Source organism: Carcharhinus amblyrhynchos, chromosome 22, assembly GCF_965287045.1.
Source record: "Carcharhinus amblyrhynchos chromosome 22, sCarAmb.v2.hapA, whole genome shotgun sequence".
Lineage (NCBI taxonomy): Eukaryota > Metazoa > Chordata > Chondrichthyes > Carcharhiniformes > Carcharhinidae > Carcharhinus > Carcharhinus amblyrhynchos.
The window spans coordinates 47463567-47479613 of record NC_137345.1 but is presented as its reverse complement, the minus strand read 5'-3'; the positions used below and the strand labels follow the sequence as shown (position 1 = coordinate 47479613).

Sequence of the window (16047 nt, the reverse complement as noted above, 5' to 3'; positions counted from 1 at the left end):
TGTCAGGTCTCATAGCCTTTGCAGAATCCAGTGTCAGTGGGTGTTTCTTGACATTCTGTGGAGAGAGTTGGCTGAATACTGACATCTGTGATTCTGGGGACCTCTCAGAAGGAGACCTAGATGGATTATCTACTCGTCTCTTGGCTGAAGATAGTTGCAAATACTTCAACCTTGTATTTTGCTTTGATGTGTTGGGTTCCCCAATATTGAGAATGCTTGTGGAGCCTTCTACACTCTACAGTTGTTCAAATTCTACCACCGTTCATCATTGAATGTGGCAGGAGCTTTGATTTTATCTATTGGTTGTGGGATTGCTTAGATCGGTTTACAGGATGGCCTTTCACAGTTTTGCATGCCTGTGTTGTAGCTTCACCACGTCTGCATCTCAGTTTGGCCATATCCTCTATAGTCGCTCCAGCCAGCAGAAATCCTACCGACTACATTGTTCATTTGGGATGGCATGGCAACACAGTGGTCAGTGCTGCTGCTTCACAGCGCCAGGGGACCGCGTTCAAATTCTGGCTCGGGTCACTGTCTGTGTGGAGTTTGCACATTCTCCCCGTGTCTACGTGGGTTTCCTTTGGGTGCTCCAGTTTCCCCCCACAATCTGAAAGACTGCTGGTTAGGTACATTGTCCTGAACAGGTGCCAGAGTGTGGCGACTAGGGGAATTTCACAGTAACATCATTGCAGTGTTAATGTCAGCCTTACTTGCGACCAGTAAATAAATTTTAACTTTTACTTTAAAAAAAAAGTTTCTTTCTATCATTTTCCCTTAATAGCTTGAAAATTTCAATCGATTCACCCCTCAACAGCATTCATTCCAGGGAATTAAACCTTGTTTGTGTAATCTCTCCTCATAATTTAACCCCTGGTTTGCAGATATTATTCCAGTACGCTGCACTCCTTCCAAAACCAACAGATCCTCCATTGGGTGTGGAGCCCAAAACTGTTTTCCAGGGGTGCTGTAACCTGGGCTTTGCACAGCTGGAACACAGTTATAGGCCCCCTTGTATTCTAAATCTCCAGATAATAAAGGCCCACATTCCATTAACCTTGTCGATTATGCTCTGGATCTATCCATATGTTACTAACCTCTACACGTGGAAAACTCTGGACCTCCACTGTTTCTCGCTTTTATTATTTAGAAAGTAGTCTGATCTTTTCATTTTAGGTCTAAAGTGAATGATATCACACTCATGTACATTGAACCATTGATTTGACTATTTACATAATCTATTAATAATGCTTTGCAAAGTTTTGCTTCCTTTAACATTGTTTGCAATGCCTCCTATTTTTGGTTCATTGACAAACTTGGATTCACGATTCTATCCCATCATCTAAGTTGTTAATTAATACAATGAATAGTTGAGGCACTGAAACAGATCTTTGTGAGACACATCAGTCCCTTCCTGCCTATAACCCATCAATTACAACACAGCTTTGTTGAATGACTGGAAAATTTGGAAAATGTCAGTGTCCTGTCTTCTTTGATATTGTACACAAAGAATCCCTGCAGTGGAGAAGAGGCCATTCGGCCCTTTGAGTGCACTGAATCTCTGAAAGAATATCTTACCCAGGCCCTTTGCCTCACCCTATCCCGGTAATCCCACACATTTACCATGGCTAATCCAGTTGACCTATTACAACTTGGGACACAAAGAGGCAATTTAGCATGGCTAATCCCCCTAACTTGCACATCTTTGGAGTGTGGGAGGAAACCAGAGCACCTGGAGAAAGCCCGTGCAGACATGGGGAGAACATGCAGAGTCCACACAGACAGTGACCAAAGGCTGGAATTGAACCCGGGTCCCTGGAACTGTGAGGCGAGCAATGCTAACCATTTTGCCATCGTGCTGCCTGATAAACAATATCAGGCTTGATGCACAATAGAAAAAGATGTATAACCTGTTATTTGCTTCTTTTAAAAGATTAGTTATTCAAGGTGCAAACAACTGACAGGGCGAAGGAGTCTATTTTTAGTTCCATACATTCAATGCCCAACTGGTCCCTTTACTCTGTTACAATAATATATCTTAACTCCAGCCTCTGAAAGCTGGTCCCCAACTGTACGGGCATGAATTGTTACAGTTTTCACATCAGTTAACCTTACAACAACAGCACCTTGTATTTATATAGGACCTTTAATAAGGCTCTTCACAAGAGTGTTGTAAGGCAAAATTTGACAGTGAACTATATGAGATGACATTTATGGTGATGACAAGAAGATTTGTCAAAGAGATGGTTATATGGAGTGTCTCAAAGGAAAAAGAGGCAGAGAGGCAGAATGGGTTTATGGACAGACTCCCAGAGCTCATGACCAGGATTCTCCAGCAGCCCACAGCAGCGGAGGTGGGTAACCACCAGAAGGTGGCATCCCCGGTGGCACAGCTGGTGAGAGTGACTTTTAACTTTATTGGCAGCAGAAGATCCAACTGCCCGACAATGGTGACCTGTCTCTGCAACCAAAAAAACCTACCATGGGGGGATGATCCCAGCCTGGGGCTTTGGCAACCAAAGGTGCAGCCAACAATGGTGGAGCAGCTAAAACTGGAGACACTCAAGAGGCCAGACTTAGATGAGCGTTGATATTGGGGAGGGATGGGGAACTAGAGAAAATTGCTGAGAGAGCGAGGGGCAAAAGCATGTTGCGATTTGGAAAGAGGAATGAGAATTTGAAAAGTGAGGTACGGCTGAGGGCAGGTGTAGGTCAGCGAGCACGGGCGCTGATGGGTCAACATGGCTTGTGCAACGGAAGGACAAGGGCAGAAGATTCTTGATTGGTTCTGGAGGGTAGAATGTGGGAGACCGGCCAAGCTTATGTTTAACAAAGACATGGACGGGGATTTCAGCAACAGATAGGCGGAGGTAGGGTGTGACCTGGCAATGCTACAGAGCTGGAGGTAGGCCACGTATTCATAACATAAAACTAAAAGTTCCAAAAGGCAGCTTCAAAACCGGTGAGAAAAACCCCCTTTGCACTCGTGAGATAATGATTGCACGGAGCTTGTGTGAGGCTGTAGCTCACATTAACATAACTTGTTGATTCACACAAACTGACTGGAAACTAGTGATTGAGGTTTAACTTGTTTTCTTGCGGTTTAATATATTATTTCCTTTTCCTGGTACACAGCTTCTTAGTCAGTTGCACTTTTCCATTTTGGTAGAATCAATTAGGAAAGATAGCCCCGAGAATGAAAATCCCGTCCACAGAGGAACTCAGTCTACACTGGACTGTCAGCATATCTTTGTTTCATTTCAGATACATTGGTTTCACTTCCTAATCACCTCCTTTTCTGATTTTAGTCATTTATCAGTGTGTTTGTGTGTATGTATTTAGTGAAACAGAATAGTTTTCAGAGGGGTGGCTATTATAACACTCCTGAATCAGAAACATTTTCTGAATTTACATTCAAATACTAGGTGATTTCCAGGGCCTGCGGAACCAATCCCCTGAAATTTTAAGCAAAAAAGACTTGTTTAAAATTAACTTACAAAAACTTGACTATTGCTGAAAAAAAGAGATGTGCTGTCGAAGCTTTTAGTCTTGCACTCAGCAGGGCTGACACAAGAATGCCAAATTTCAAAGGGGACAATAACTTATACTGCATGAAAAAAAGGATGCTGATTGGGTAATAAGTCAGGTCTAATTGGTTGAGACATTGCCACAGTAAATGCATCAGTGGTCTATTTTTCCCACACTTTTTTTATTCAAAAATGTGCATTATCTGTCATATTTCTTTTGTCTGCAGAGTACTGATCCCTTCACATTTGATTTGATTTTGATTTGATTTGATTTATTATTGTCACATGTATTAATATACAGTAAAAAGTATTGTTTTTTGCATGCTATACAGACAAAACATACCATTCATAAAGAAGGAAATGAAAGAGTGCAGAATGTAGTGTAAGAGCCATGGCTAGGGTATAGAGAAAGATCAACTTAATGTAAGGTAAATCAATTTAAAAGTCTGACAGCAGAAGGGAAGAAGCTGTTCTTGAGTCAGTTGGTACATGACCTCAGAATTGTGTATCTTTTTCCCGAAGGAAGAAGGTGGAAGAGAGAATGTCCGGATGCATGGGGTCCTTAATTATACTGGCTGCTTTGCCAAGGCAGCGGGAAGTGTAGACAGAGTCAATGGATGGGAGGCTGGTTTGTGTGATGGATTGGGCTACATTCACAACCTCTAATAGTCTCTTGCGGTCTTGGGCAGAGCAGGAGCCCATACCAAGTTGCGATGCAACCAGAGAGAATGCTTTCTATGGTGCATCTGTAAAAGTTGGTGAGAGTCATAGCTGACATGCCAAATTTCCTTAGTCTTCTGAGAAAGTAGAGGCATTGGTGGGGCTTTCTTAACTATAGTGTCAGCATTGGGGGGGGGGGCACCAGGATAGGTTCTTGGTGACCTGGACACCTAAAAACCTGAAGCTCTCAACCCTTTCTACTTTGTCCCCATTGATGTAGACAGGAGCATGCTCTCCTTTACACTTCCTGAAGTCGATGACAATCTCCTTCATTTTGTTGACATTGAGGGAGAGATTATTGTTGCCGCACCAGTTCACCAGATTCTCTATCGCATTCCTGTACTCTGTCTCGTCATTGTTTGAGATCCAACCCAGTACGGTGGTGTCATCAGCAAACTTGAAAATAGAATCGGAAGGGAATTTGGCCACACAGTCATAGGTGTATAAGGAGTATAGTAGGCAGCTGAGAACATAGCCTTGTGGAGCACTGGTGCTGAGGATGGTCATGGAGGAGGTGTTGTTGTCTATCCTTAGAGATTGTGATCTGTGAATTAGGAAGTTCAGGATCCACTCGCAAAGGGAGGTGCCGAGGTCCAGGCCATGAAGTTTGGAGATAAGTTTGAGGGAATAATAGTGTTGAAGGCTGAGCTGTAGTCAATAAAGAGGAGTCTGACATAGGTGTCCTTGTTATCTAGGTGTTCCAGGTTTGGGTGCAGGGCCAGGGAAATGGCATCTGCTGCGGACTTGTTGCGGCGGTAGGCAAATTGTAATGGATCCAGGTAGTCTGGGAAGCTGGAATTGATTTGTGCCATAACTAACCTTTCGAAGCACTTCATAATGATGGATGTCAGAGCCACCGGCCGATAGTCATTAAGGCACACTTGGTTTTCCTTAGGTAGCAGTCATCTTCTTGAAGCAGATAGGGACCTCAGATTGTTGTAAAGTGAGGTTGAAGATGTGTGTGAATATCCCTGCCAGCTGATCCATGCAGGATCTGAGTGCCTGTCCTGATACCGCATCCGGGCCGGTTGCTTTCCCTGGGTTCACCTTCAAGAAAACTGCTCTGACACCTTCAGTGGTGACCCCAGATACAGGTTCATCCAGGGCTTCCAGGGTGGAGGGTGTGCTGTCGCTGACCTCTTGGTCAAAACGGAAGTAGAATGCATTGAGCTCATCAGGGAGGGGTGCATTGGAGCTGGCGATTTTACACACCTTCATCTTGTAGCCTGTTATGTCTTGCGGACCTTACCATAGTCGGCAGAGGTCAGTGTGGCTAACCTGGGAATCTAGCACGAGAATATATGTAGCTTCTAGCAAGTAACCTACATTGTGAGGTTGACTAATAATCCCAAATTGGTTGTGAATTGGATTCTTAGCAAAATCAGGATTGATTCGCAATTGCTGCCCCATCACGGAATCTCACCTGTAGTTACACATTATGTTCTGACTTTAATGAGTAAGGGCTGGCTGAGTACAGTCAGTATTCTGCCTATTGGGAACAGCCAAAAGGGTGTGTTATTGGATATGATCCATCAATGGGACATATGGCACACCAGCCTGGCATTGTACCCACACTGAAATTCATATATCACCTTACTCGCTTCTGTGATAGAACAAAGGCTTGATGGTAGTTTCCTGTTAATTGAAAATACCGCTTGTGTTACTACTGCATAGTAACAGTAGGAAGTAAAGTTTATTTATTAGTCACAAATAGGCTTACATTAACACTGCAATGAAGTCACTGTGAATATCCTCTGGTCGCCACACACTGGCGCCTGTTCAGGTACACTGAGGGAGAATCTAGCATGGCCAATGCACCTAACCAGCACATCTTTCAGACTATGAGAGGAAACTGGAGTGCATGGAGGAAATGGCTAACTTCACCATTTGCAGAGATTTTTGAGAGACTTTGCTCTCCCAGGTTACACCAGGCATTTTTCAGGTCTGAAAGTGGTGGCCTTTGACCAGTTTGTGAGTGTGTGCAATACACAGTGAGCAATGATCATTTTGGGATAGCCATTATCCCACAGGATAGCTTTGATGTGGCCTATTTCAGCAACAAGCTTGCATGCTGAGAAAATAGGTCAGCTCCAATTTACGAGATTGCCAATAAGACCAGTCTTGCAGAGCTGTAGGTGTCACAATGTGAATATTGATCAGTGAAGATAGACTTACAGGAGACAGGAGTAGAGAAGGCATTGGGGGATTTTTCAACTAATACATAGAAGAAAGGAATCTTATTACAGTGCTCCATTTCAAAGGTGGATTTGAGTGTGGGGTGCAGTGCATTAAGGCACGTAAAGAAATTCTTACACACAACAGCAAATCCAAACATAGTAAATCTGTCATCTACTTATCAGAAGTCTGCAAGAGTTAAGAAGTTAGGGGATCATTGCATCAAAGGTGCATTTCTCTGGAAACTGACACAAGTGTGAGAGCTGTCCCGAACTCACAGCAACACTATCTATTTGGACGTACACTGTGTCATTAAAACTGAATATAAAGCAGGAGGAGATACGCCCCCCCTCCCTCACCCCTCCCCAGTGTTTTCAGCAGACTGTGCTTTGCAGCAGGATAGTTGAGAATAAAATTCAAACTCCTAATACTTCTTCCAGAAGACCATAAGACACAGGAACAGAATGAGGCCACTCGGCCCATCGAGTCTGCTCCGCCATTCAACCATGGCTGATATTTTTCTCATCCCCATTCTCCTGCCTTTTCCCCATAACTCCTGACCCCCTTATTAATCAAGAACCTATCCATCTCTGTCTTAAATGACCTGGCCTCCACAGCCTTCTGCAGCAAAGAGTTCCACAGGTTCATCACTCATCTCTGTTTTAGAGGATCGTCCCTTTAGTCTGAGATTGTGCCCTAGGAACACAACGTGAGTGGTGTGGGCCACAGGAACACAAACATTGAAGCCATGCACAAAGACATACTATTCGCTTTCAGAGACTACATGATTGGACAGATTCATTTCGATGATGGTCAAAATTGTGCCACCAAAGAGGCTCAGTGAGTTTACAGTACAGTGTTTGTGATGCAGTCATCTATTGAGGCAATATAGTGGCACAAACCAGTCAAACCAAAAAATAAAAGAAGTTTGCTCACCTCAGACCAAGTGCAGTGTAGGGTATGATGTAAATTAGCAATCTGTAACCTATTCCTTCTATTCCATTCTGTATGAACATCGCTCGATTGTGGGACTAACGCTGGTACGAGCTTGAGTCCCATACAGTGTTTTTCAAACATTTTTTTCCAGTACCCACTTTTACCAAATGGCTGTCCCACACGACCTACATCACATTCACTTAGTACTTGTCTCTTTCACATAAAAAACAATCCATGTCTCCAATCAGCTTAGTAGAAAGGGAAAGGAAATTGATGCTGAAAGCACTGACATACAGAACCCTTGGTGCACATATAGTGTGTGCTGACCTGTTTATTCTTGCCTCATGTGGTCATACACTACTGCAACCAGAACCCACCAACTGAGAAAATAGATAAAAAGCTCAGGCAGTCATTGGGGATAATTTTTGGTGACCCATTTTTCAACATCCTTTGATCCACCTGTGGGTCACAATCCCTATTTTGAGAAACACTGGGCCAATGCACGCTCAGAAACATTCAATAGATAACTTTTGTGTTCTAACATTAGGCGTGATTTGCGATTAGCCAATACTTGCTGAACAACGCTGAGTGTGCTAAGAATTACACCAACAGCCAAATTAAGATCATTTATCAGACTCAAAATTCAGCTCACTTACACTTGCCAGAGGCTACATACACTCACACTCAGGGAGCTGTCCTCTGCAGGAAGAAAGGATATGTTGATTTGATTTGATTTGATTTATTACTATCACATGTATTAACATACAGTGAAAATAATTGTTTTTCGCTCGCTATACAAAGCATACCGTTCATAGAAAAGGAAAGAAGAGATTGCAGGATGTATGCTACAGTCATAGTTAGGGTGTAGAGAAAGATCCATTCAATGCAAGGTAAATCCATTCAAAAGTCTGACAACAGCAGGGGAGGAGCTATTCTCGAGTTGGCTGGTACGTGACCTCAAACTTTTGTATTGTTTTCCTGTTTGAAGAAGGAGGAAGAGAGAATGTCCGGGGTGCTTGGGGTCCTTAATTATGTTGGCCACTTTGCCGAGGCAGCAGGAAATGTCGACAGAGTCATTGGATAGGAGGCTAGTTTGCGTGATGGATTGGGCTACATTCATGACCTTCTGTCGTTCCTTGCGGTCTTAGACAGAGCAGGAGCCCATACCAAGCTGTGACACAATCAGAAAGAATGCTTTCTATGGTGATCTGTAAAATTTGGTGAGAGTCGTAGCTGACATGCCAAATTTCCTTAGTCTTCTGAGAAAGTAGAGACATTTCTTAACTATAGCTTCAGCATGGGTGTGTATAGGTGTATAGGTCCAGACATTGTGGGATGAATTTACTTATGTGGCGAAAAACTGCAGAATGCGACGGTGCAGAGGGACCTCGGGGTCCTTGTGCATGAGTCGCAAAAACCCAGCCTGCAGGTGCAGCAGGTGGTCAGGAAGGCGAATGGGATTCTGGCCTTCATAGCGAGGGGGATAGAATATAAAAGTAGGGAGGTCTTGCTGCGGCTGTATAGGGCATTGGTGAGGCCACAGCTGGAGTACTGTGTGCAGTTTTGGTCGCAGCACTTACGCAAGGATATTTTGGCCTTGGAGGGAGTGCAGAGGAGGTTTACTAGGCTGATGCCGGAGTTGAGGGGGTTGAGCTATGAGGAGAGGCTGAATAAACTAGGCTTGTGCTCGTTAGAGTTTAGAAGAATGAGGGGAGATCTCATTGAGATGTATAAGATGATGAATGGGATGGATAGGATAGAGGTGGAGAGACTCTTCCCGCTCAGAAAGGACAGTAGGACTAGGGGACACAGCCTCAAGATAAAGGGGGGGTGGTTTAGAACGGAGTTGAGGAGGAACTCCTTCACTTAAAGGGTGGTGAATCTCTGGAATTCTCTGCCCGTTGAGGTGGTGGAGGCTGCCTCGCTAAATATTTTTAAGACGCGGGTTGATGGGTTTTTGATAAGCGAGGGGATTAAGGGTTATGGGGAGAGGGCGGGAATGTGGAACTGAGCCACGACAGATCAGCCATGATCTTATTGAATGGCGGGGCAGGCTCGAAGGGCTAGATGGCCTACTCCTGCTCCTATTTCTTATGTTCTTATGTTCTTATGAATTTCACCGTCCCATCCAACATGGGAATTGGAATGGGTGAGAAGCAGACCACAGAAAGATCTGTTGACCTTACATAGGTTTTTCTGGTTTCAGGGCAGGCGAGGCTGGAAAATCCCACCCAATTTCTTTTTTGTATAAATGTAAGTATGGGGGACAATAGCTCCCTGGTGCATTTACGTCTCAACAAACAAGAGAATAAGTGTTAACTTGACAAACAATCAACATCACTTCTCTCATGCAGCATAAATTGTTGTTCTCTTTGAAATTTGGAATTCTTGCATCTGTCCTGATGAGTGCAAGAGAGAAAGCTTCAACAGCATGTTTCTTTCTTCAGAAATCTGCAAAAATGAAACTCATCACAGGGATTTAGTCTGTTTGTCAACAGAGTGTCCACCATTTGATTTGATGCAGTTGTGCTAACATGGTTTGAGCATTGTAATATCATGGAATGATTACAACACAAAGCAAGGCTATTGAGCCCATTGAATCACACAGACTCTCTGCTGTCTGTCAATGGAGAGAAGAACTTGGAAAGCACTGAAGGGTGTGGGCTGGGAGGTGGGCTGGAGAGGGGTTTGGGGGGCAAATTTTATCTTCACCTTCAATTATCCTCTCTCTTCATAAACACTTACTCATCAGTGGTTGGGGAAGGTTACCAACAGTTACTCTCCCCCTTCAACCCCCTGATCTCCAAGGAACTCCATGCAAATGACCCAGAGACAGAAGAAATTCTGAGGACTTCACCCAGCCAACACCCCCCCAGTCCCACCCCTCATCCAGATATAATACATTAATGTTACACTGGTACAGTGGGCATGGTGGCACAGTGGATGGCACTGCTGCCTCACAGCACCGTGGACCCAGGTTCAATTCCGGCTTGGGTCACTGTCTGTGTGGAGCTTGCATGTTCTCCCCAAGTCTGTGTGGGTTTCCTCCGGGTGCTCCGGTTTCCTCCCACAGTCCAAAGATGTGCAGGTTAGGTTGATTGGCCGCGCTAAATTGTCCCTTAGTGTCAGGGGGATTAGTAGGGTAAATGTGTGGGGTTACGGGGATAGGGTGGGATTGTTGTCAGTGCAGGCTCGATGGACCAAACAGCCTCCTTCTGTACTGTAGGAATTTTATGATTTAGGGTATGTGTGTACCCTCCCCTCTGCCACTAGAAAACCAGCCAAACCTGCCGTGTTTACTGTTCAGTGCATCAACATTTAAGCTGCCCTCTCTGATCTTTATTGTGGAATTTCTGTAAAAACATTTTACCTATTTCCCAATGCCAATAGTAACCGGTTTTCTGACAGTACAACCTTTCACAGCTGGGCACAATCGATTCAGGATAGTGTGAGCCCTAAAAGGGTATCAGATCTCTGCAGGGTTAGATTACCTCCAGGATGTAGCATCTGCTACATAAGGAACATGAGATCCACTTAGAGGCAGAGCAGTGAAACCATTGCAATAGGTTAGCATTAACAAACCGAACCATTCTCCCAGGCCAGTGGCAGTGAGCTGTTTGAAAAAACCATTTCAATCATCCTGCAAACTTTGGTTTCAAACCAGGGGCTTCTGCCAAAGGATAAATGCACCATTTAAAGTCAGAACTGAAGCTCTGCCAGTGAGAGTTAATTTTTTCAGCTTATTGTTCACAATTGTTAAAAACAGTCCCTTGCAACAGAATTCCAATACAGCGTGCAGTTTAAAATACACATTTTTGCATGCTAATATTCAACAAACTAATTATATGAGATAAGTGTTAGCTGCAGGTGCACCTCTGTTACGTTACATTATAAACTACAGTCAGTAAAACAGAAGAAGAATGCAAATTAGGTAGATTATTTTTTTCCATAGAATCCCTCTATACAGAAGGAGACCATTCAGCCCATTGAGTCTGTACTGACCACAGTCTCACCCAGGCCCTATCCCCATAATCACACATTTACCCTGCTAGTCCCCCTGACAATTTATCACGGCCAATCAACATAACCCAAACACCTTTGGACTGTGGGAGGAAACCGGAGCACCCGGGGGAAACCCACGCAGAGACGGGGAGAATGTGCAAACTTCATACAGAAGGCCAGAATTGAACCTGGGTCCCTGGTGCCACCGTGCCACCCTATGACTATGGTTACATGCCATCATGCAGTTAGTAACAGGGATTTGTTTTTTTTAAAGTTTATTTATTATTGTCACAAGGCCTACATTAACACTGCAATGAAGTCCCTGTGAAAATCCCCTAGTCGCCACACTTCAGCGCCTATTCGGATAACTGAGGGACAATTTAGCACAGCTGATGAACCTAACCAGCATGTCTTTCAGACTGCTGGAGGAAACTAAAGCACCCAGGGGAAACCCACGCAGACACAAGGAGAACATGCAGAGTTCACACAGACAGTGACCCAAGCCAGGAATTGAACCCGGGCCTCCGACACTGCGAGGCAGCAGTGCTAATGATTGTGCCACCATGCCCGGATCCCTGGCATTGTGAGGCAGCAGTGCTAACCATGTGCCACCATGCTGCCCTGATTTGATGGCAGCACCGTCATTGACCAGGATTTTCCAAGCCCTCCCTGAGGCTGGTTTTCCAGCAGCTCGGTTGGAAAACCATGGGAAGTGCCATCACGTTTGTCAGGAGCGGAAGATCCCACTACCGGCCATTGGCGAGCTGCCTCTGCCACTGTAAAGTCAGCCATTGAGTGGAAGTCAATACTCCTCCAATTAGCACAGCTGAGGCTGCCTCCAGCAGCAGGGAGAATTCCCTATCCATCTCTCCAACACCACACAACCAATGTGAGGCAGCTGTGCCAACCAACCAATATCAGTTAGAGTGATTATCATTTACCCTCAAGTTAGTTCTTGATTGATTTTTACTGGTTCTAGCTCTAATTGTCAAAGTTTGGTTGAGTTGCTGAACTTGCCAAGGTGTCCAGGAAATGGCTAAAGGACTTTGCACTAATTCAGGGATTCTGCACAGATACTAGGGACAAGATTTTCATTCCTAGGTTATGAATTGGGAAACTGGATAATTGGCCTAGAGTTGCGTTCTCCATTCATGGTTAGATGCAGGCTGGAGTTATAAAGTCATAAAGGTTTACAGCGTGGAACTGGGCCCTTCGGCCCAACTTGTCTTCTCTTTAAACCTCAAAGCTAGTCCCAGTTGCCCGCATTTGGCCCATAAACCTTGATACCTTTGTACCCATGTAACTGTCTAAACGCTTTCTAAAAGACAAAGTTGTACCCACCTCTACTACTACCTCTGACAACTTGTTCCAGATACTCATCACCCTCTGTGTGAAAAAATTGCCTCTCTGGGCCCTTTTGTACCTCTCCCCTCTCACCTCTAGTTTTGGACTCCCCTACCTTGGGAAATGATATTGACAATCTAGTCAACAGTCTGGCAGTGGGATTCAGGGAGAGTGGACACAATATAAAGGACAAGTATTTTTTGCAATCAAAATGTGACAGTATTACAAGGAGTTGGTGTGGGATTTATAGGAAGTGTACAGTAGAAGAGATACTTTTAATTTAGCATTAGCCAATCTCCCATGATGTTTCTCACAATGCGTTGGAGAATATGCTGTTCTATAAGAACTTGATGTTTAGTTTGGAGAATGGCTACTTTGGAAGAGGCAAGAAGGCCCACTTATTGGGTGGCATGGTGGCACAGTGGTTAGCACTGCTACCTCATAGCTCCAGGGACCTGGGTTCAATTCCCAGTTTGGGTCACTGTCCCTGTGGAGCTTGCACGTTGTTCCCATGTCTGCGTGGGTTTACTCCGGGTGCTCCAGTTTCCTCTCACAGTATGAAAGGCGTGCTGGTTAGGTGCATTGACCCGAACAGGCGCCAGAATATGGCGGCTCTGGAAATTTCACAGTAACTTCATTGCAGTGTTAACATAAGCCTTACTTGTGACACTAATAAATAAACTTTTAAAAAAATCTTTAATTGCAAATACAAAGGCTTCCATGCTCAGTTCATGCCTGGACACTGGTTATTGTTTATTAATAAGGCGGATGGCCCACATCACAGTTCATAATAGCATGCACATTCTGTCCTCCATATTGGAAGCTTAGGATGCTGGTTTGCAACCTTTAAACAGGCGCTATAGGCTTGGAGCTCTAGGCTATTAGTTGGACAAAGTAAATGTGTCTGCTACATTCTGGAAAACATGCCCAGACTGCGTGATCTACATTCAGTGAATAGAACAGCAGATAGAGGCAAGAATATTGATGATCTAGTCAATAGATTGGATTCAGGGAGGAGTGGACTCAATATAAAGGACAAGGATAGGCTGAGGTCTTAAAATAAGAGGTTTGATAAAGATATTAAAAGACAATTGAGCAGGTTCATTTAATCATTATTGAGAGTTATGTTCCAAAATGTCGTTACCACCAGGGTAAGGATGGAGTAGTTGGCCCTTTTCCCTAATCCCTTTTTTCCCAACATCTCGATTGATTACAACAGGGTTTTTGGAAATTTATAAGGATGAATATGTTAATTCATTATCTGTATTGATTACACAGATCTCAGTCTGGCAGGCTTTCCTGGGTTAAAACACAAAAGGGATTATAGAGTCATAGAGATTTACAGCATGGAAACAGGCCCTTCGGCCCAACTTGTCCATGCTGCCCCTTTTTTAACCCCTAAACTAGTCCCAAATGCTCATATTTGGTCCACATCCCTATATACCCATCGTACCCATATAACTGTCTAAATGCTTCTTAAAAGACAAGATTGTACCTGCCTCTACTACTACCTCTGGCAGCTTGTTCCAGACACTCACCACCCTCTGTGCAAAACAATTGTCCCTCTGGACCCTTTCGTATCTCTCCCCTTTCACCTTAAACCTGTGCCCCCTAGTTTTAGACTCCCCTACCTTTGGGAAAAGATATTGACTATCTCGTTGATCTGTGCCCCTCATTATTTTATAAACCTCCATAAGATCACCCCTCAGCCTCCTATGCTTCAGAGAAAAAATCCCCAGGGTTATGCAGGGTTAATTTCTAATATTGCAACAGTGCAACATGCATACACATACGAACTCACACAAGTACACACGTGCATGCAAAATTATAAGTCATACAGTGGAGAGGGTTACTTTTGGCCAATTTAAGGTTCAATGGTAAAAGGTAGAAAATAGAGAGTCTGAGTCCTTCACTATTGATTTGATTTGATTTTGATTTCTTTTGATTTGATTTATTATTGTCACATGTATTAACATACAGTGAAAAGTATTGTTTCTTGCGCACTATACAGACAAAGCATAACGTTTACAGAGCAGGAAACAACAGAGTGTAGAATATAGTGTCACCATCATAGCTAGCGTGTAGAGAAAGATCAATTTAATGCAAGCTCAGTCCATTCAAGGTCTGACAGTAGCAGGGAAGAAGCTGTTCTTGAGTTGATTGATGCGTAACCTCAGACTTTTATATCTTTACCCCAAAGGAAGAAGGTGGGCTGCATGGGGTCCTTAATTATGCTGGCTGCTTGCTGAGGCAGTCAGAAGTGTAGACAGAGTCAATGGATGGGAAGCTAATTTACATGATGGATTGGGCTACATTCATAACCTTTTGTAGTTCCTTGCAGTGTTGGGCAGAGCAGGAGCCCATACCAAGCTGTGATACAACCAGAAAGAATGCTTTCTATGGTGCATCTGTAAAAGTTGTTGAGAGTTGTAACTGACATGCCAAATTTCCTTAGTCTTCTGAGAAAGTAGAGGCATTGGTGGGCTTTCTTAACTATAGTGTCAGCTTAGGGGAACCAGGATAGATTGTTGGTGATCTGGACACCTAAAAACTTGAAGCTTTTGATCTTTTTTACTTTGTCCCCATTAATGTAGACAGGGGCATGTTCTCCTTTACACTTCCTGAAGTCAACGACAATCTCCTTCATTTTGTTGACATTGAGGGAGAGATTATTGTTGTTGTACCAGTTCACCAGGTTCTCTATCTCATTCCTGTACTCTGTCTCGTCACTGTTTGAGATCTGACCCACTAGGGTGGTGTCGTCAGCAAACTTGAAAATGGAATTGGAGGTGAATTTAGCTACACAGTCATAGGTGTATAAGGAGTATAGCAGGGGGCTGAGAACACAGCCTTGTGGGGCACCAGTGTTGAGGATGATGGTGGGGGAGGTGTTGTTGCCTATCCTTACTGATTGTGGTCTGTGGGTTAGGAAGGTCAGGATTGAGTCGCAGAGGGAGGTGCTGAGGCCCAGGCCACGGAGTTTTGAGATGAGTTTCATGGGAAGGCTAAGCTATAGTCAATAAATAGGGGTCTGACATAGGTGTCCTTGTTATCTAGGTGTGTTCATGGGTGAGGCAGTTTTTTTAAATAGTGGTGTTTATTTTTCCAGTGAGGTTGCCAATGTAAGATCTGGAGAAGTTTCTTTGAATTTGCCTATTTCAGAAGTGGATACTATGACACCAGGTGTCCATTTTGATGGTAATTCCTTATCGCTATGTCACAGAGGTAGGGTCTTGACGCTGAGGACAGCAGGTAGAGCGATGGTGTTGCAGGTCTGTTCTGCAGGCTTCAGCTTCTGCCTGTTACAGTTACCAACAGACAAAGTTTACCATCACAGCTTTTTACA

At 44.0% G+C, this 16047-nt stretch overlaps 1 protein-coding gene across 1 annotated transcript in view; it reads left to right on the top strand.

Moving 5' to 3' along the window:
- The window catches only part of LOC145357124 (alpha-1,3-mannosyl-glycoprotein 4-beta-N-acetylglucosaminyltransferase C-like), a 169657-nt gene that overhangs the window by 11515 nt on the left and 142095 nt on the right, over positions 1–16047 (top strand). The gene's annotated exons all lie outside the window — the stretch shown is intronic.